General features: G+C 39.5%; 1 protein-coding gene across 1 annotated transcript in view; it reads left to right on the top strand.

Annotated features, from left to right (window-relative positions):
• The first annotated feature begins 9,962 nt into the window (after window positions 1-9,962).
• Window positions 9,963-22,247, top strand: part of dlk2 (delta-like 2 homolog) — a 528,840-nt gene continuing 516,555 nt past the window's right edge. Inside the window, exon 1 of the mRNA XM_079634645.1 lies at window positions 9,963-10,015. The gene's annotated coding sequence lies outside the window, so the exon portion shown is untranslated. The remainder of the gene's footprint in view (window positions 10,016-22,247) is intronic.

Genomic DNA, 22,247 nt, shown 5'->3' with positions numbered 1-22,247 from the left:
GGCACTGCTGCGTCGGTGGCTACCAGCCACTGAAAAATAATCCCTCCGGTTACGCTTCTCTACTATAATGTCCGTGAAATTTCTATGAAAGGGCACACGAGGGTAGACGGTAAATGTGCCAACTAGAAGGTCAGGAATGAAGACAGTAGGTCCCTCCTCTGGCATAGAGTCATTCTGGAACCTGAGTGAATTTCTTTTCCCCTTTCTTTTCTGTCTATTCTCTGAAGTGGAACACTGGGATGATACAAATATATCTGTCTTATATAAAGACATTTTATGGCTTGGCAGTTGCCTTTGGGACCTGACAGGTCACTTTTTTAATCTAAGTCCCGCCCCTCCGCTTCCGGCTCAAGGGACCATATTTCGAAAAAAAAAATGTATGGTAGTCAATGGCGAGAGACAATTTATCTTTTTATTCCGTCTAAACTGTGCCCTGAATTACACATATGATGTTTGTCAATTTAAAAGATAATTATGAAAGTCAAGAAAGTCGCTGTTTGTCATAAAACAGAAGAGTAACATTTAGTTTTATGTGAAAATCACTCAATGAACTACATCTCTCGTCTCGCACTGTACGTCACCGTTGCTCGTGTGTGTGCAGTCTGGTACAAAACACTCCAGCATCACAGTGTAACGCTACAATTATAACGTAAGACTATAGAAAAAAGTGACAGACGTTAGCTTCAGTAAAGTTGGCTTCATTCACTGAGAGAAAAGGTATGACGTCACATGTGCGCCTTTTGGGTTTGTAGTCTTTGTAATTACATATTTTCACAGTCTTATACCTCAACAGCTTTACATCAAACTGCGACTTTCTTGACTTTAAAATGTATCTTTTAAATTGACAAACATCATATGTGTAATTCAGGGCACAATTCAAACAAGATCAAAATATTTGTTGTCTCTCGCCATTGACTACCATACAATATTTTTCCGAAATAAGGTCCCATGGTGGTGCACCGGAAGGGGAGGGACTTAGGCTCTCTATATGCTTGCTAATCGCTAAAAACAAAGTCTCTTTACAAAAAAATATTATAAAGTCTTTAGAAAAATATTATTTTACTTTGCAACTTGGTGTATTTTTGTGTGAAGCAGGATATTTGAATGAAAAAAAAAAGTATGATAGGATTGAATTTATCTATTGTGGTCATCAAGGTGTGGTCTCATTTGCCATTATTCGGAAAAAAAAAGAAAAAAAAATTTGCCAACAAAATTCTCGCTGAATTTGCACTATTGTGACCGTACCTTTACAGCACACACCAGAATGGAGCTACTGTACGTACAGCAACTCCAACATACACTACAGTCATTGGCTATTGACCCCGCACACACAGTAATGATGATGTCAGCTGAAATGGAAAGTAATTTCAGAGGTGGGGCAAGTTATTTTTGTTAACTTAGGTATTTTGATTTAAGATTATGAAGATTAGCTGTTTTTGTTTTGTTTTGGAGTAACACACTTTTCTCAATAAGACCAGAAATGTGCATAAAGAAATAGCTATTTTTGTATCCAATAACTGGCTAATGTTTATGTTAGGAATGGATCTTGAAGTGCAAAATAAGGTCATTTTCAAATCAATTCTAAACACCATGATAAAACTGGGTTGCTCTCCTGATTCTAGAAGTGCTGTTGTGAGGAAGGCAGGGCCACATTCAAAGTCTCCCCAGGAATCAGTGTTTGCATTCTCCATCCTGTGCCTTTTTGCGTTATCACACCCTGTGAACCGTGCCATTCTGCATTCCTCTCCACACAAAACCCCTCAGCCCAGGCCCGGCTGTCTTAACATGAGAGATGGTGGCGATGGGATCACAATTTTCGCAGACGGATGACGTATTTCAGCAGAGATGGTGATGCCTGCAGATGGTGAGGTATGGTGTGTGCTCTCTGCTTTGAAGGGAAAAAATATGATGATGTGTGAAAATCTTAAAGGAATAATTTACTTAACTACTGTTGCTTACGTTATCATAATTTACTCTTTCTTGTGTGAGAAACTTGAGAAGATATCTATTTTTTTCTACAACAGAACTGGACGAATATTCTGCCAAACTCCAAAAAGGACAAAAAAAGCATCAAGCATTCTTAGTATAAGTTAAAGTTGTGGTGCTTCCAATCTGGGTTGCTGCCCTGTCTCATGTGGCCAATTAGCATCTATAAGGTCACTCTCTCACATGCCAAGAGACGGGTGAGCAGACAAGTGAGAAAGTGGCTCGGGCAACCAAGATGCCTTCGCAGCTTAGGCCTGTATTGGAGTAAAGTCTTGTGGAGGAGAAAAATGCACCAATGCTGGACTGGAGATGACACTCTAGGACTCTTGTGACTCCTCTTTAAGACACTTTGGGTCCTATCATACACACGGTGCAATGCAGCGTGTGTGTTTTTTTTAATGCAGCTAGTTTCAGCCCGACGCAGTTATCATTTTCATGTCCTGCACCACGTTGTTTAAATAGCAAATACATTTGCGCGCATCTGTTCACCCATGGGCTACTGGTCTGAAAACGAGGTGTGTTCAAGTGCATTGTTGGGGTGTTGCTATTTTGAGGAAAATTAAAAAGACTGCGCCATTGACCAACAAAAACCTGGTATAAAGTCAATGGTGCAATGTTTTTTTTTTTTTTTTTTAAGAGCATGTAATGAACGAAACTGTGTATTTACATGCATCACATTATTGTGTGGTGTGCCCTTTAAGAGACTGATCACGTCATTCATGACGTGCACTATGCGTGATGACGTTGTTGAGTTGTGAGTGTGAGATGAGAACCACAGTAGAGGATAAGCGTGCTCTACCTCCTTGTTGTACTTTTGTTTCATACTTTATTTTGTGACACTAAGAAAAAGTAATCCCTCGTGTATGTAAATGTGCGTAATTCAGCCTTTTCGCCTTTAAGCTCTTTCTTCCAAAGATTTCATGAGAGTTAACCTGGTCAAAGAATTAAAAACACGTTAGTAATGTGCAACTATTGGCGGGTTCACAATGCACGTACACTTTGTCCCGTAGATGATCTGCTTGTGCGTTTTAACACGCACAAGCAGATACGTGTCCTCGCTAGAGAAGCGTTCAGTTTTTACACTTACAAATTCCGCCATGTAAATAGCGAATCCACCATGGCGCGAGTGCAACTGGATTTCAAAGGGAATGGGAGATGAGACTCTGATTGGCTGCACGTTACGCCCAAAACACACCCATTACTCATTAAGAGAATATGGACAACCATTTTAGATCTTGAGCCGGGCACGCCGACCATTTTTCCCATTGTTAAACTAGCAAAAGTGGATTCTTACAATGAAACGCCCTAAGTGCACTTGCGCCCTGCGCTTAGATCATTAAAATAGGGCCCACTGTGCCAACCCTAGCAACTGGGATGAAATGGGATCCAACTTTGGCTGTAGCAAAAGCAAAGTTGGCCCTCAGACATCATGGGGCAAGTCCAACATGCCAAAGGTAGACTTGGTTTGGGAACAACAACACCCACATGGTAAAAGGCTACACCATATGAAGGCCGACACCTGGTGGTAGAGGATGTGTGCTGCTAGGAGGAAGCAGCCAGATGTGCCAGAGCAGTCTCTAAAGCCCAGCAAGGATGCTGGATGAGGTCGGAGGGCGTAGAGAAGTGGTTCTTAAACCTATCCTGGAGTACCAGCAGCCCAGCACATTTTGTGTGTCTCTCTGTATCTGACACGCCCATTTCAGGTCTCATGAGTTGAATCAGGTGTGATAGATGAGGGAGACATACAAAATATGCAGGGCTGGTGGTACTCCAGGACAGGATTGAGAACCACTGGCCAAGAGTGACGTAAAATAACATGGACTGATCTGTGGCACATGGAAACTAACAGGTTAGTTTCCATGTTCCATGTTCAAATTCATCGTCAGGGCCACATATGATATGCTGCTCACACCAACAAACCTACATCTTTGGTATAGAGAGGACCCAGCCTGTCACCAGGGGGCAGCACCAGAAACCTCAAGCACATTCTAGTGAGTTGTAAGAACAGCTTAACAACACAAGAGAGATACACTAGGTGTCATGACCAAGTGTTGAGGTACTTGACCTCAGCACTAGAAGACAAGAGAATGTAAATCAATGCCATTTCCTTCCTTCTTGAATACAGCAAGGGACTGATAAGTGCGTGCCGACCTAATCCAGAGAATAACCTTCCCTCCTGGAGACGCGGTGAGAAACCTCTCCAGCCCCTGGTCCTCTGGTTTAACTCCTGCCGTTGTGTCTTTATCGTGGAACTGACAGTCCCCTGGGCAGAGGGTATCGAGGAGGCTTATGAGAAGAAGCTGTGGCATGCCAGGTTGTGCAGCTGAAGCAGGGCTGTAAGGTGACGGTGTGTCCGGTGGAGGTGGACTGCAGGGGCTTAGCCAGTTCCTCCATAATGCTGCTGAAGGAAGTTGGTATCAGAGGCCAGGGCCAGTGGAAAACATTTAAGGAACTTTCCAGTCGGCAAAAGAAGCTGTCGCTTGCTGTGGCTGAAACGAAAGGAGACCGCCAAATGATCACCATGCGACACACACCCAGGTCTGACCAGCCTGTGTTGCGTCTGCCTCGGCTGAGAGTGTTTTCTCTTGATCTGTGGCGAATGGGGTGCAAATTATTGTATTATTATTAAGTAATTATTGAGTTGGAATGTTGTTGTGTTTTTCCAGGAATGTGGCTACAAGTCAACCCAGAAGACTTCTTCAACGCATTGAAGGCCAGTGCTGTGCTGAATTGTTAGGGACTGTAACACCTAGTCCTATTAGGCAAAAGTTTTCTGAAGCCATTGGATCAAAAACTCTGTCAATATTAACTCTGGGACTCCAGATCTCATGTTTACCTCATTTGCAGTCATGTTTTTCAAACAACCTATGACACTTTGAGAAACAATGGTGCCTGATATCAGTATAAAAAAAAGGTGCAAATGTGCCAAAAGGTGCCATACCTGAACACGACAAGCAGAGGGGAAAATCAGTGAAAAATTTCCATTTGCAAAATGAGGTTGGGTAAATAATGAAAACAATTAAATGTATTTTTTTTGTGAATTATTTATTTTATTATTTTTTGTTGTTGTTGTTTTACTTTTACTTATGTTTTATAATGTACACTTAAAAAATGGTATAGAAACAATTTTAACTCATTTCACAATTAATTACAAGGAAACCGCAAGTATCACATTGAATTAAATGTGACATTTAGATGTAGAAAGACTTGTATTTTCAACATACACCAAAAATATTTGTTTTACCTACAAATTCTAAAAATCATTTTTACAGCAAGTAACATCTAAACGGCAGTTTCTGCTGAAGAAATGTCAGAAACTGGAAATGGAGGTCCAGAGGGCTCAGTGGGCTCATGTTTGGTTTTAGAAATGAGGAAAGTTAGTAGTTGACCACAGAAAAGCATCACTGAAGCGAATCTTTGAAAATTCACATAAGATACTGAGCGGATTAAAGCCTTTTCATCCAAGGCTTCAATGAGTTGATAAACTCAGAGAGAGAAAGCCTGACGTGCCTTAAAAATCTTTCCATCTGTGTCCAAAATATGTTGCCTTTTCTTTAGCAAACCAGCAAAACTGGTTTTCAGAGTAAAATCCTATCCATCTTTGTCTTCTTTTATTCTACTCTCTCCATTGTTCTCAAACCCTTTTCTCTTTTTCCATCAGCTAATGTAGATGGCATGCCGTCAGCACGTGGGGAAATTGCAGTAGGTCTGAGATGTGGGTGCTGCATCTGTAAATGACAGCACTGCGACAGCTCTCTGTCTCTCCGCAGGCCTCGCCACCCTACACGGAAAGCCATCAGAGATAAGGAGAGAATAGACAGAGACAACACACGCAGGCAGTCAAAACACGCACAGGAGATGCTATCGGTGCAGACTGTATGGAATCAGCTGAGACCACAGGCTAGAGAGAGAGATAGTGAGATGGTGTTGGGGGAAGGCGGCAGGGAAAATGGATAGAAATTGAGATATTGAGTGATGCGACCGGCCTACAAGAGGCGATTCAAGATGAATTCACATTTGTGTGGCCTTCCTATGTGGGCTTGTGACTTCCCGGTGTTGGCCTAAAAGAGGACAGAGAGATATTCATGCGGGTCATATTATGAAACATCTAATTTTCCTTGATCTTTTAAGATGAAATAGTGCATTGTAGTAGGAAAACATACTGTTACTTTCAAGAATCCAAAAATACCTCCCTGATCCAAAACGAGCATCTATTGAAACTTAAGTTGCACAAACAGCTCGTTTCAAAATCTGCAGCCTTCTAATGGAAGACAAATGAACACAAAATGACCATCTACATCTACACACAAAGTGATTCATTCTTGCTAGGTACCAACTGCTGATATTGAACTGCTGAGTGAATAAAGCTTGCTAGAGTGTTATTCACTAGTTGGCCGGTAACTTTAGGAACTGCAACATAATACATGGTTTAAATCAAACCGAAAGAATGAAAGTCTGGCCCTAACAGATGTATCTGATAATAGTTCTTCAATTTAAGGCCATTTAAACAATAAAAAAAAACACATATTCTAACTTCACGTACCTGTGGCAACATTTTTGCAAAACGCAAAATACAAACATACCACTGCAGTTTCCAACAGAAATGAACACTAGAGGCAGTAAAACAGCAATCATTTTTAATCGTTTTCACACACAATTATAATTACTGTGGCAGATTATGAATTAATGAAGACAGCTACTTCACAATTATGTTATGACCTCAAACCACTTTTTACCATAGTGCATGATTGGTAAACGAATATATTTTTGGAGTTTGCCTCACTTAACAAGCTACATATGTTTGGTTAAACTGACATACTAAGCTTGCTCGGTAGCTCAACTGGTATAAAATTGTACTTATTGTACTGAGAGCTTGGGTACGAATCCCGTGAAAGACGAGTCATGATGAAAGAGCTCAAAGGCAAGAGTCCAAAAACAAGCTAAAATGCCATGGTTACTCTTGCATCTTTACGTCACATTTGCTTCAGGTAGGTTTAGGGTTTAGTGTAGGTGTATGTTATTTTAAAATGGTGCATTGATCTTTTAGCTCCACTCACCGGACAATTCAATTCAGAACTATGGTGATGCGTACAAACTCCAAGGTAATAAAACGTTGCCATATTCACGTTCATCTGTTCCGGAAAAAACTAAACGCTTTTAGTGCCACTCTGGACATTTCACTTTGAAACGGTCGCGAAACGTGCAAGACACAACATGTTTTTTTTTTACAAAAACATTGTTTTGCAAAAATGTTGCCACAGGTATGTTTTTCTAATGAGCCTTAAATGCGAATTTTCCCTCTCTCTCTCTCTCTGTGTGTGTGTGTGGTTCTGGTATCCCCTACATTATGGGGACCAAATGTCTCCACAAGTAATAGTAAATTCTAACATTGTGGGGACATTTTTTGGTCCCCATGAGGAAACAAGCTTATAAATCAAACAGAATTATTTTTATCCTTGGACATCAGAATGACCAAATCCTAATCCTACCCTAACCCTACAGTAAGTACATGATATTAAATATTACTCAGTACTTAAATATATAATTACACTGTAACAATGACACCCTAACATAAAGTGCAACCAAGACTTTTTTCAATTCCAAACTTTTGAACAGTAGTCAGAACAGTATATTCCCATTGTAAAAAAATATATTTATTTTAAAGTCATTGTTGCAAATTGCAATGTTAATATGCAATTTCATGGTGTCAGGGAACCCAGAGTGATACTGATGGCGAATATAACACAATCGGGTTATTTGAACAGTTAGAGTTTGAAGTAACAATAAGAGATACGACAGTGCAGATCACAGGCAACAGAGAGAATGCAGAGAGTCAGAGTCCCACAGGTGAGTACAGCACCACACATAAGTTAATGTTGACGGTAATTGTAGTAATAGTAGTTTGGTGTTGTCTCACAGGTTAGCAAGGAGGAGACAAAAGACTAAAGCTTGGAGAATCAACAAGGAACTAATACAGGATGCCATTAAGCAGGTACAGTCAGTAAGTATCACAGAGAACAGTTCTAGTCTAGACAAGACCAGATAATGCAGTGTGTGACTTGCAGGCTTATATGAGGTGCTGTTTGATGAAGGTGATTGGTGACAGGTGTGGGTAATGGTGTAGTGTGTGCAGGTGGGAGCCAGGAAGGATGCTGGGAAATGTAATGCAGAGGTGACTGGAGATAAGAGACCATCTTTTCATGGCTATATTTATGGCTGGTAAATTTTCTCAATTCACTCAAATGTCAAGTGTGGCAAAAAAAAATGTGGACCCTGTTTTCGTGTCAATGACACCATATTGGTCCATTGTCATGACATGAATGCAGCAGCATGCAAAAGCAAATTTCAGTTACTGATGCCATTGTAGAAATTGCCTATTCACAGTTAACTGTGATTAAGTTACCGACACAGTGTTTTACTGGTCATGTGATCTCAACCTGTAGGGCCTAAGACGATCTGCTCTTGAAATTAAATAGATTTCATCAGGCTAATATGAATAAAGTACTACAACATTTTTTTTAGAAGTAAAACTTTTAATGAGAGATAAATTGCTGAGTAAGTGACTTTTAAGTCTTCTCTGGTTTTATTCAGACAAAAAATATCAGCACTGCTTCACATTTCACTGCATGGAGAAGCCAAGTATTCTCTGTTGACAATATTTTTTTCCTTAACGCATTACCAGTGCTGAAGATTATGTTAAACAGGGCTTAACTTGTAATCATTCGAAGCTTCTCTTGCTCCCCTGTTATTTTCTTTGATTTAGTTTTCAGGAACTAAGCCCGTGTAAATGACCCATCACACACTAGTGCTCTCTCTGTGTGTTTATCCCAGGGTGGACGAACCCAAAGACTTTGGCCTGAACATAAAGCACATCTGGGTTTGAGGCAGTCTGAAAAAAGAGACGGATGGATGGATGGATGCATGAAAAGAAAGACCAAAGAAAGAAAGGCCAACATCCAAAATCAGAGCTGCTGCCGTTTGGCCCAGACTGAATGTTCCTTCATTCTACGTGAGGTGGATGCCAATGTGTGGTTAGCTTGCTGAGTTTAGTACTGGCCTCATTTAGAAGACCAATGCACAATCGGCTGCTCATAAGAACCCTGCAAATATCAATGGTCAGGACTGTAATGCCCCCCGCATGACACAGTTATAGTCTTTTGTTTATGTAAGATTAATTTAAAATCAAATTATCCCAATTACATCTATTCATGTCAGGCAATTTACACATGATCAAGAGTTTCAATGGGTTACAACTTACAATTCTAAATCCGTGTACTCTCAATTTCTCTTGTTCACTCAAAAGCTATCAGTGGAAATTTTTTTGTTTGTTTTTACCACTAAACTTGAGACAAGAGAGACAGTACACGTTGAAATAAATAAAAAAAATCAGCGAAAAGAAGAGGCTTGTTCCGGCGCAGATTTTCCCTGGTGCTATTCTGCAGTTTCAGAAAACAATTCGGCCACAGACCAGGAAAAACACTGTAGAAAAAATTAAGCTTGTACAACAACAAAAAATCGTATTCATTTCCCCAAGCTTTTTCTTGTTGACTCAACTTTTGTAAATAACAGTTATATGAACTAAAAGAAGTTCTTAAAGGGGGGGGTAAAATACTTAGTTTCAGTCAATCTCATGTTAATCTTGAGTACCTATAGAGTAATAGTGTGTCCTTCATATCTCCAAAAAGTCTTTAGTTTCATCTTATTTCTAAAATAAAAATACAGCTTTCCGATTCTATCCGGAAAAAGCCGAGGTCCTTGATTCTGGGCGTGGGCGGAGCTATAGAGTCAAGCGGGAGCGCGTGATACCGTTGTACTTACATGAATGGGGTGTTTTATCACTGGGACCGCGCCAGGTTTTAATTGCAACCAGTTTGCAAATCCAGCGTCGACCTCGGCCTTGTTAATAAAACATTCGTCACTGAAATGACCAGAACACAAAACCGCACTTGTCGAACTCCTTTGCTGTCCCGGAAATACAAACTGCATCCACTGTTCCAGTAACACTGGGTTCTTTGGGAAGCTGAACAAGGTAAACTTCCCTCCCTCACATCCCAAAACACACTTTTTTGGAGACATTCTTGACATCAACCATTCCTATTTAGCGCTGCTGATGATGATTTCCGGTAGTAGCGCGTCGATAAGCGCGGTCTTTCTCTCCTCTGGTCGACGTGTGCGTGAACGCGCTTTTCCGAGAGCAATGCTCATATAAGGAGTTCCACTCTGGTCTACGTCATTAGATCTACGATAGAAAAAAACCAGCCGAAACGTGTTGCAATCCGGAAGTATGATTTTCAGCACAGAAATTCTCTGTTATTCGTTCAAAATAACTTTTCAAACTTTGGCCATTATTAGCATGAGAATCCATCTCTTTAACACTGTAAACAACTCTGAATACATGAAACACCATTGTACCCCCCCTTTAAGAATTAAAAGGTTTAGACGTTGATTTTTTTATTGAAAATCATTTGGTCATCACCATTTTGGTGATCAGCGTTTCTTTTGGTTGGTCAGGTTGACTCTTGGCTTTTTTTGTGAGTTTGTGGTCTTTGTAACAGTGTTTAGAAAAGCACATAATATGTTGCTAACAAAGAAAGAAAGCAAGGTGATCAAGTTTTCAGCCACATAAACTAGAATAAATCCCCAATTTTATTTCTGACCAAAAGTGATTATTATTTTTTTTCCATACATTACCATCAAAAGTTTCTTGCAGCAGATCAGACATTTTGAATTCTGATTAAAGGAGAACTCTGGTCAATTTTAACATTGAGCAAATTTTTTTGGTAAATTTGGAGTGCTGTCAATACAGAGAACAACGACGAAAATCGGTGTTGCCTACACTGTGTTATCCTCTTTTTAAAATTTGCACCACCCTGTTGACTTCAATGGGGCAAGTTTTAAACCTGCATTTAGTCTCTTAACATCCTTGATATGTCATACAAGTGCCCAGCCATGTGAGTGATTCCTTCAGAGTGAACACGAGTGAATCTGACTGCAGTAGATGTGAAAGATATGAATAAAAATGATGTTATTTCAGCCAGCGCAAATACCTGTATTTACATCCTGTTTTCGGTCGAAGTCCAAAGTAGTCGATTGTCGAGTTCACGCGCATAGGTAACTAAACCTATGCGCGTGAACTCCTACTAAAAGCAGGTTTAAAACTTGCCCCATTGAAGTCAACAGGGTGCAAATTTTAAAAAGAGGATAACACAGTGTAGGCAACACCGATTTTCGTCGTTGTTCTCTGTATTGACAGCACTCCAAATTTACAAAAAAAATTAGCTCAATGTTAAAATTGACGGGAGTTCCCCTTTAAAATAAATTTAAAATACATTATGGGGAAAAAGTCTATTGACACATACACAGACATCGAGACTCAGCATATGAATCTCAGCAATGGTGACATGCTTCATGCCACAATGCATGCTGACAGCCAAATCACGGCTCCCAGTATGCATTGTGGCATGAAACATGTCACTATTATTGAGATATATGCTGATTCTTGAGATCTGTGTGTGTCTAAAAATTGTTTCCCACAATGTATTTAAAAATCTAAATTCTGAATGTCTGATCTGTTGCATACAAATTTAGTTGGTAAATCTAATACAAAATATGTGTTTTGCTAAACACTGTTACAAAGACCACAACCTCACATAAAATGCCAAGAGTCAAACTGACCAACTCAAGGAAATGCTCATCACCAAAATGGTGACTAAATATTTTCAATAAAAAAGCTACATCTGAACCTGTTTATTCTTACTAAGAACTTCTGTTTTCAATAGACTTTTTTTTTTTGCATTGACTCAACTACAAAAGATTTGTTACAGAATAGGTGCATCTCTCCAGAAAACAAATGTCAAGTTGACTCAACTAAACGTTTCTTTTTTGGGGAAATTAGCACTAAGATTTTTTTTTTTTTTGTACGAGATTTTTACAGTGTGGATATTTGCTGAACCAACATAACAAAATCAGTAATTTCAACTTTTTTCAAGTTGTGTTTTTTACATTTTCTAAAGTCAGTGGCGCGTTATTCTGATGCTATTTTAAGGGTGCATATTTGGCCATAATGTAGCGTGTGCACGCATACACTTATCTTCTCCCATCTACACAGATGCAGCAGTTCCCATTTTTTGCAAGCCATACATAATCACAAGTAAAAAATATTACCACACGAGGGAAACCATTGTGATGTCCACAAAGATGTGAAAAAATAGGCATAAATCTAGCTTACACATTTACCCAAATTATTCAGGCTAATTGTAGAAATAACGAATCAAACCTGTTTGATCAATAGTGGCAAGACACATGGGTATATAAGGACATCTGACAAAGTGGGTTATCCGTCAAGAACCAGGAAACAATATTCTGAAGACTGCGAAATCACCTTTACCATCATGTAAGTTGTGTGCGCCTGGCAAATCCGCCGTTGTAATAGCAATCCGCCATGGAAGCTACTTCAGACCAACCCATTTTAGATTTGTGAGATCCACCCACAAAGTTACTTGCGTTTCAGATCGTTAAAATAGGGCCCTATATGTGATAGGTGTCGTATTCCTACAGGTAGACGTGGGTCAGCTGATGCGAGCTTGACTAGCGTGTCCTGTCAGAACTGATGCAATGCTTGATTTTTGTTATGCTTTTGTACGATAAACAATTTTGGTTCTGTGATGGGTCACCACTTCATGTTCAATGTAAAATCAGGGTCCTGATTCAAAACCAGATGGGAACCACTGATCGACTAGACAACAGTTATTAATCACAGAGCTTTGATTACATTAGTATACACACCTGCTCAGAGCAGAAGCGCATCATACAGTAAATCTGGCATAATGCTAGCGGTCCGCGCTGCTCTCTTTCTTGCGGTACGTACGTTCCAGGGCTCATTTCGATTATCCTTCTACAATGCTGTTGTCAGCATGAAGGGCAATTTTTTTGTCATTGCGAATAGGTCACCAGCTCCAGTGTGATTAAAGAGAGTTTGGCTCTTTATTTCTCTGTTTCCGTCTCCGTTTAGGCAGCAGCCATATTGAGCCGCTCCCAATTCATTCGGCTGTCAGAGTGCATTAAAAGCGATCTTCATCATCAAATCTTGAACAGGCGCTTTGATTCCGTCTGATGTTCCCTGGCTAACCGAATCAATTCTATCTCTCGGAAAGGTAAAATGTAATTACATTTTCTGTTTGATTGTTGTTGCTTCTCATTTAAATGACAATGATCCATGTATACCGCAGCACTGACAGCAGGTAAACATGTTTCCCCAGGGCTAGTTAATAGCCCTTTCCATCAGTAGTGCAGTGCTTTCTGAAACATAGGCATACACACACACACACACACATGCCGGCATCTTTTTGATTGAGCCAAAACTCGGCGACCCTTACGCGTATGTGTTGTTGTTGTATTTTTCAAAGAGACATTGAATGAAGCAGGCCTGACTTTGATCTTGTGCGACCTGCAATTGAAATGGATTCGCATTATGATTTGTCTATCTATCGGTTAAACTTCGTCTGGTTTTAAAACAGACTATGTCATGCTTTTCTCTAGAGACGGGCAAAGGCCTCCGAGTCGTCTCTTCTGCCTTTGAACAATCACATTGCCTCTGGCTGCCTGCACCAGAGTGGCTTATCGAGAGCGGAAAAAAATGTTCTGACAGTAATATTTCATTCTTGGTATTTATGCTGCAGAATGCCCCAACAATTCAATCACGGTGCATTTGACTACATTAAAGACTTCAGACAAGAAAAAAAAGAAAGATTTTTTTTTTTCTTTAGCTGATGGGTTGAGCTTTTAGAGCAGTATGTCTTTATTATATCAAGGTCAATTTGTCCTTTGAAACAAAATGTTCTCTAAACATTTCCAAAGCTGCTTTGTCTGATTCATGAAACAAGAAATGTATATATATGCAGAAATAAATTAATATATGGACAGATCTCAATGAAGTTAGACAACGCAAATTCTGACCTGACATGTTTCACGTTCTTAGACTTTTTAGCCATGTCTTTTTCTTTTGAAATTTCTTCATATGCTGATTCCGAAATGGTATACATGTACGTCCCTATAGAAGCGTAAAAAACAGTGTGTGACAAAAAAGTGTCCAAATTCACAGTACTCATAAAAAAGTAGGCAAAAAGTACCTGGATGACCTGCTAGTGTGCATATGATGGACACTTTACTATCCCATGAGGCCACGGGAGAGGATTGGCAGTGAAGCGACACAACAGACACTGGAAGGTTACATGATAATGACAACATGTCGAATGCAGTACGTCAAGATTACATTCATACTATAAAGGGCCAAATTTACTAACAACTTGCTCCAGCGCAAACCCTCTTATGGCGTTAAAAAAACTACTGTCAGGATTTACTAAAGACACGCAGTGAAAAATTTGCGCTGAAAAAAGTGGACAAGGTTATTTTTGCGGCTGATCTTATTGCAAATGCATTTGTAGGAGTTTCCCTTTCAGAGGCAAAATTTATGGGAGGAGAGTATTTAAATGAATCACGCAAGCTGATTTACTAAGGTTTGCGCTAGTCAGTTTACTGGTATTTATGCCATTATTTACCGCCGAAATAAAGCATGTCTTAAACCAGACGCTAGCTTGCGCTGCTCTTGGTAGATTGTGTTGGTTATTATGGAAATGATCCGGCTGTGTCTGTGTTCTTTAATCTGTGTGTCGTCAGTAGATCTCGGGCTGAACTTTACACTCACATCTGCACTTTTATGGAATTGCGCTCTCATGTTAACTTGCCCTGTTTAGTAAATCTGGCCCATAGGACATACTTTTTTAGCTGAGTATTACTTTTTCAAAATAAAAAGTGCTTTTACTGTAAAATACAATAAAAAATCTGATTTGTGAGCATTAGTGGAACTGAATGTATCAGAATAAACATGAAACACATGTGATTGTTGTCATCTGTGAATCCGGCCAATCGTGAAACAACGTTGTCGTCATCAGAGCTCGTACCGCCGCTCCAGAGAAGCTTTACAAAATAAACCAACCAACTCTCGAATCAGTCCTGTGGTACTTTAATGGCATACATCTCAGCCATGTGGCCTCGGCGCTGTCTCAAGTCAGACAACATTTCTAACCGGCATATCTACAAGTCAGACTTACTGTTCTGAGAGGCGCCGCATAAAGTCGAACACGCCTGTATTTAATCCCTCGTGTTTGCTATGCTTTTTTGTAATGCATTGAAGTATGTAAGCTGTTCCATGTCATTGTTTAATGTTTCAAGACAGGCTTATGTTTTGTGTCTAGTCAAGATTTAGTTTGTGTTTTATGTTTTGGATATCAACATTGTCAGTAAAATTGCACTTGGGTTTTTACACCATCGACTTCCTCTGCTCCATCTAACGTTACATACAGTACTGTATATGCTAAGTGTTTCTAGAAACCAGAATGTTGTCTTAAGGTCTGCACACCAAAGACTATAATGCTATAATATTTTTCTATAATATCCTATAAGATACAATAGCTATAAAGTGCAACAGAGCCAAGCATGTCTACATCTTGTGTGTACATTGGAATATTCTTGATAATTCGAGAGTCACTTTAAATAGCCATCATCTGCGCTCAAAAGATCTGCCCTTATGTTGTTAAAGTTTGCTTATTAAATACATTTATATTAAATATTAAAAAAGTAAGCCCTGTTGAAAAAGTTGAGATGTATGGTTTATTTAACTGAAACGACAAAACATAAATTAAAATGATTGTGACAGATTTGAAGGGGGAGGAGTGTGTCCGGGTTTAGTGTCAGGATTTTCTACATGAAAGACTTCCGCATTGAATACAGATGTGTGTGTGCATCCTCACTAAAAGCTCATGGAAGCTTCCTCACCTCTCGTTCCTCGCGGGGCAGTTCGAGAAATGTGATGTCCTTCAAGATGGCTTTCTTTGATCGGTTTCCAGGTCACAGGATGGAGGACGGAGTAATGAGAAAACGAGGAAGCATCAATTTGAGTATTGAGAAGCACCCTGTGTACTTAACATCTTTAATCCCATGAAGCATTGCCAATGACCTAATCAAATTAAAAACCATGGAGAAATATAAAACTACTGATTCACAGATGTTGATTACACGCACACACGCACATACGCACGCACACACTCACACACACACACACGCACGCACGCACGCACGCACACACACACTACCCATCACAGAAAACTTTCTGCTATTTTAGATTTTCAAAAAAGCATGTTTCCTCATGGGGACTAAATAATTGTCAAAATTTACTGGTATTAATACTTGTGGGAACATTTGGTCACAATAACGTAACACACACACGTTTTATGTAGTTTGAGAGTGTAGAGCGACTGACTGTTTTACATAATTCGCAGTGCTTCATGGGAGAGGGCGGGTGTTAAAGGGTTATTTTGGCAGGATTTTAATGGTGCGGTATTGGAGCAAATTTTTTATTAACCTTTTTATTACCAAAAAGCTTCACTTTCTAAATTTTTTGCTTGGTTACTTTTTAGACTTTTTTCTATGTCTCAATCAATTCCAAGAATTCCTGTGTATTTCCATGTGGTTGTCAAGTTTCCGCACTCCATCTTTGCTTTACAAGAAAAACCGTGAGCCTTTTTAACCATTAAAGTCACCATGAAATCAAAATGGACAATTCTTGTTTTCATGAAGTATTGCAGTATGTATTATAAATGATTTATTTGTGTATATCAGGTGTCAATAGGTAGGTGCCGCCCCCATCAAAATTCCAGAAATATACAGTCATGGCCAAAATTGTTGGCACCCCTGGTAAATATGATCAAAACTGGCTGTAAAAAATAAATCTGCATTGTTTATCCTTTTGATCTTTCATTCAAAGAATTGCCAAAATTCTAACCTTTCATTGAAGCAAGAGAATTGAAAGTGGGGCTAAATCACATTATGAAATAAATGTTTTTCTCCAAAACATGTTGGCCACAATTTTTGACACCCTTTTATTAAATACTTTTTGCAACCTCCATTTGCCAAGATAACAGCTCTGAGTTTTCTCCTATAATGCCTGATGAGTTTGGAGAACACCTGACAAGAGATCAGAGACCATTCCTCCACACAGAATCTCTCCAGATCCTGCAGATTCCCAGATCCATGATGGTGCTTCTTCTCTTCAGTTCACTCCACTCATTTTCTATAGGGTTCAGGCCAGGGACTGGGATGGCCATTGCAGATCTTGGTTTTGTGCTCAGTGACCCATTTTTGTTTTGATTTTGATATTTGTTTTTGGATCACTGTCCTGTTGGAAGATCCAAACATGGCCCGTTATAAGATTTCTAGCCCCGGCTGTTAGGTTTCTATTTTTTATCTGTTGGTATTTGATCCAATCCATGATGCCATGTATCTGAACAAGATGTCCAGGACCTCTGGCATAAAATTAGGCCCACAGCAGTAAATATACAGCAGAGTATATCATTTTACACATGGGGTACTTTTTTATCCCTGTGTGCACCAAACCCATCTTAAGTGTTTGCTGCCAAAAAAGCTATTTTTTGTTTACTCTGACCATAGAACCCGTCCCGTTTGAAGTGCCAGTAGTGTCAGGTACTTTTCAAACGTTCTATGGACAGAGGAACCAAAAAAATTGCTTTTTTGGCAGCAAACACTTAAGATGGGTTTGGTGCACACAAGGATAAAAAAGTACCCCATGTGTAAAATGAAATACTCTGCTGTATCTTTACTGCTGTGGGCCTAATTTTCTGCCAGAGGTCCTGGACATCTTGTTCAGATACATGGCATCATGGATTGGATCAAATACCAACAGATAAAAAATCGAAACCTAACAGCCGGGGCTAGAAATCTAGAAATCTGGAGGAATGGTCTCTGATCTCTTGTCAGGTGTTCTCCAAACTCATCAGGCATTATAGGAGAAAACTCAGAGCTGTTATTTTGGCAAATGGAGGTTGCAAAAAGTATTTAATAAAAGGGTGTCAATAATTGTGGCCAACATATTTTGGAGAAAAACATTTATTTCATAATGTGATTTAGCCCCACTTTCAATTCTCTTGCTTCAATGAAAGGTTAGAATTTTGGCGATTTTTTGAATGAAAGATCAAAAGGATAAACAATGCAGATTTATTTTTTACAGCCAGTTTTGATCATATTTACCAGGGGTGCCAACAATTTTGGCCATGACTGTACATGTATATCAAAATTATATAAAAATGAAAAAAAAAAAATAGTTTACTCATACGATGTGCTGGCTGGTAGTAAGAGCCTCAGCATTTAATAAAACTGTCTTTAATCAGTTAACTTTTTCGATATGTTTCATGCGGTTTCATGGGTGAGGGACGCCGGACAAATGGATGTCTATCTGAGTCCTTAAATTTTCGGGCAACATCTGACCTAAAGCTGGTCTCTAATTGGTTTCTTAAAGAATCTCCTCCGGAAGCAGGTCGCTGCGTCCCTGACGAATCGGAATTGGATACATGTCATTTTATCCAATCTGATTGGTTCTCATCACCTGTCATTCAACTTTACGCTCTTGGCCACTACTGCGAGTGCGCAGGCGACTCCTCCAAAACCTTGCTAGGCTGATCACTTTCGTAGAGATAAATGGCAGCAGTTAAACAAAATTCTGTCATTGATTTACAAAAAAAAAACCTTTCCCACAAGGCGTTCGCTGGATGAAAAAAGAAGGATAAAGGATCTCGGACAAGACTAACCCGATTTACAAATCCAGCAGCAGCCAGTGACAGAGGACGAAGCTGCAGCCGGAGCTTCACCCGCTCTTGTTATGAGACACGGCTGGCTGGATGTGATTTCTGAAGGATCTGAAGTCTCCTGAAAAAATAATTGCCGAGTGTGCAAAGCTATCAGCAACAATCATAGCTCTGATTTCCCCAACGGGTTTCCAAATTGTAAGTCTTCAAGTCGTGTTCAGTTGCACTTTTCCATATACTAAGTTTGAAATTCATAAGTCAAATTTCTAGGGTCATGTGATTTCAACTCTGTGGCCCAATTTGTGCAGAATAAAACAATGTTTTATAGGCCACTGAGTGACTGGAGTCTTTCAAAAGTTCTCTTCATTTCTCTATGTGTAATACTTTTAAATGAGGAAAACAATGGCTGACCTTTAAACCAAACCCATAATGCCAAGCTTTCCTCTCAGCTTTATGGCACATCTGTGCATTCAGTGTAAGGTCCAGGGCTTTTCCTGCAGCAGGTCCAGCTTGATGTGGGTGAAGCTCATTCAAAGCCTCTCAAATCCCGAGGATTCACAACAATCAGACGCCACTCTCGAGGTGCAAGCAGCGGGAATGATAACAGAGATCAGTTTCTTCTGATTCAAACGTAAGCCCCCTCTTCTGTTTCTCCCTGATGACCTTGTCTTCAGAGCAATGGGTTCATTGATCTGCCTATCAGCCTGACCGCTGATCAATAATCAATCAGCCTTGCCCTGTCAGTCTCTTACGATGTGGAACTCAGTGGAGTCGTACCATCAATAAAGTGAAGGACTAGATTGTTGATTCTAAACAACATCTCTATCAAAGACGTTAATCTGTGATTAAAAGGTCTACGGGACTTCGTTAAAAAAATAAAAACTCTTGAACGTGACTTTCTTTCGCCCGTGGAATAAACAGAAGACGTTTTGATGCTCGAACTATCCATATGACTTGTGCGTTATACTTCCGTCTTCTGAACATGTTAAATCAGAAACTGTGAATGAGCGCATTGATTAAAAGATGAAGAGGGGACTGAAAGAATTGCTTTAGCAGAGTTGAGTAAAGATAGGAAAGAAAGGATTAGGTAGAGAAGTGAAACTGAAGGATAAGAGGGATCTAATGAGACTCGAGGTGTCTTCTGTCCCAGGGGTCTGGGAGCCTATCAGTAATTACCATCTATTGTATTGCACTCAGTGTAGAACTGCAGACAGAGGAGCGGCGCGTGGGTTTTTATGATAATTTGACACTAGACCAGATAAAATGTTATTTTTGCATTTAAAACAGCTCTTTGCTAATGTTTGATTGTTAAATAAAATATTATGTCGATATTTAGATATGTTTACACTGCCGTTCAAAAGCTTGGGGTCAGAAAACTTTTATTACAGTAAGCAAGGACACACACAACTGATCAAAACAGGCATTAAAACATTGATAATGTAACTAATTGTTTCTATTTCAAATAAATGCTGTTGGTTTGAACTTTTTATACATCAAAGCTTCCTGAAAAAAAGTATCATGTTTTTCAAAAAAAGAAAAAAAAGGAAAAAGTAAAACTTTTCCACATTGATAATAATAAGAAATGTATCTTAAATCAGCATGAATTTAAATCATCATGTGACACTGAAGACTGGAGTAATGATGCTGAAAATTCAGCTTTGATCACAGGAATTATATATATTAAAATTCAAAACAGTAATAATAATACTACTATTGTTTTTACTGTATTTTTGATTAAATGAATGCAGCCTTGATGAGCATAAGAGACTTCTTGAAACAATCTTAACAACCCCAAACTCTACAAATGATAAAAAGAAAATCACTCAAAAATGACACTCTTATTTAGTACTGACTCTTGCATTTCTTCCTTATTAGGCAGAATATCTGATCTTTACAGTGAAAGTGGGTGGATATTTATACTGCCAACCTCCATAACTGGCCACGTGCTCAATACTCCAAGCCTTCTGAAGTATTACGGTAGCTTTTGCGTGAAGACAAGACTGAAATTTGATGTGTTATTTACTGAAAATATTCCCCTTTTGCTGCAGGTCTCATTAAATGGTAAACAGATGCTTGGACTCCTTTTATATTCCGTAGAAGTAAAAATAAAATAAAGAAATCGAGTGGGGTGAGTAAATGAATTTAATTTTTTTCCTTAAAAGACTAAAAGTATGTAGCCTTCAAATGTTTCAGTTACATCTTGAGAATAATAGACAGTAGAAATAATACATGAACAGTGCTTCGTTTTATTGACTCTGTGGAGGTTTTGTCATAATGTGTGATTGCTCCATCTTCTGTCAAAGCATTAGCCCTGAGCGCCTTTACCTAGCCACTCCTGGCTGGCCTTTATATCAGTTTGGCCTTAAAAACAGGCACTGAAACAGCGACCGTGAAACTTGCGCATTATCCCAATGGCCCTTTCCCATGGCCCTCTCAATCAATCACAATGAAAAGCCCCCCAATCGTGTTCCACTGGCCCCCACCACTGTCGCCAGTAAACAGTTTTCTTTTACTAAGTAAATAGAAAGAGAAGGGGGAATGGAGAGAGACCTGTGGGGAAACAAAAGAAACAGGCCAATTATCCCAGGCATGAACACTGGCTCTGTCTCCACGCTTCCCCTTTAAAGGTACTTAGTGTGAATACAGCCGTTCTTCCTCCTGGAGTGGCTGTGCCTTTGATTTCCCACTGCCTCTCACAGAACACCTTGAGGTATTGTTGTCTTTGCTTTTCTCTGAGGTCAAGTGTGACAGTTGCAATTGACTGACACAATGAAATTAGGGATAAACAAGGACAAACATTGCCAGACTATTGGGAACATCCTAAACTCGCGTTTTAACAAGTCAAGGCTTATGCGGGCTATCATGGAATCTATGATGACAGAAGAATACGAAAACTTGATATGCCCCGTTCACAACAAGAGCAAATATATTAGCATCCACACACCAACGGATGAGACTCAAGCGCACGCTGAGGTTAGGTCGTCTACCACTTTAAATGCTCAAGTTCCTTATTCTGATTGGCTGTCATTGTTTTTATCATTCATCAGCTTGGGGAAAAAAAAATATTCTAAAAGAGATTCTCTCATAGAGTTTGAACGATTAATACAACTATATACTGTAGTAATTAAGTTTGCAAGGCCAAGGAAAAATAGAGAACAGGATTTTTTTTTTAAAGGGGTGGTAAAATGCCATTTTTACAAGATGTAAAATAAATCTCTGATGTCCCCAGAGTGTGTGTGAAGTTTTAGCACTAATTTAACACATATATTTTTATAAAGCATGTTAAAGTTGTCACTTTTTGAGGGTTTGCAAAAACCTGTTTTGTGCCTGGCCCTTTAAATGCAAATGAGCTGCTGCAGAGGGCGGGGTTTCAAGAGCTCATGTGTGTTAGCAGCTGCGATTACCTCACGCAGACACACTAAAGTGACAGAAACTGTTTTTCCTTTAATGTTAAAGCGAGTCTGTCACAGTGTCTGGTTTATGTTCCTTGGGTCACCACTAGATGTCCTCCTTCCTCACGGTGTCCATCACACTAGTGAACTACATTTCCCACGATCCTTGTCTTCTCATTGCACTCGGCTGTTTCCTAATCACTGATCATTGCAC

Source organism: Phoxinus phoxinus, assembly GCF_949152265.1.
Source record: "Phoxinus phoxinus genome assembly, chromosome: 14".
Taxonomy (NCBI): Eukaryota; Metazoa; Chordata; class Actinopteri; order Cypriniformes; family Leuciscidae; genus Phoxinus; species Phoxinus phoxinus.
This window is presented reverse-complemented; position numbering and strand designations above follow the sequence as displayed.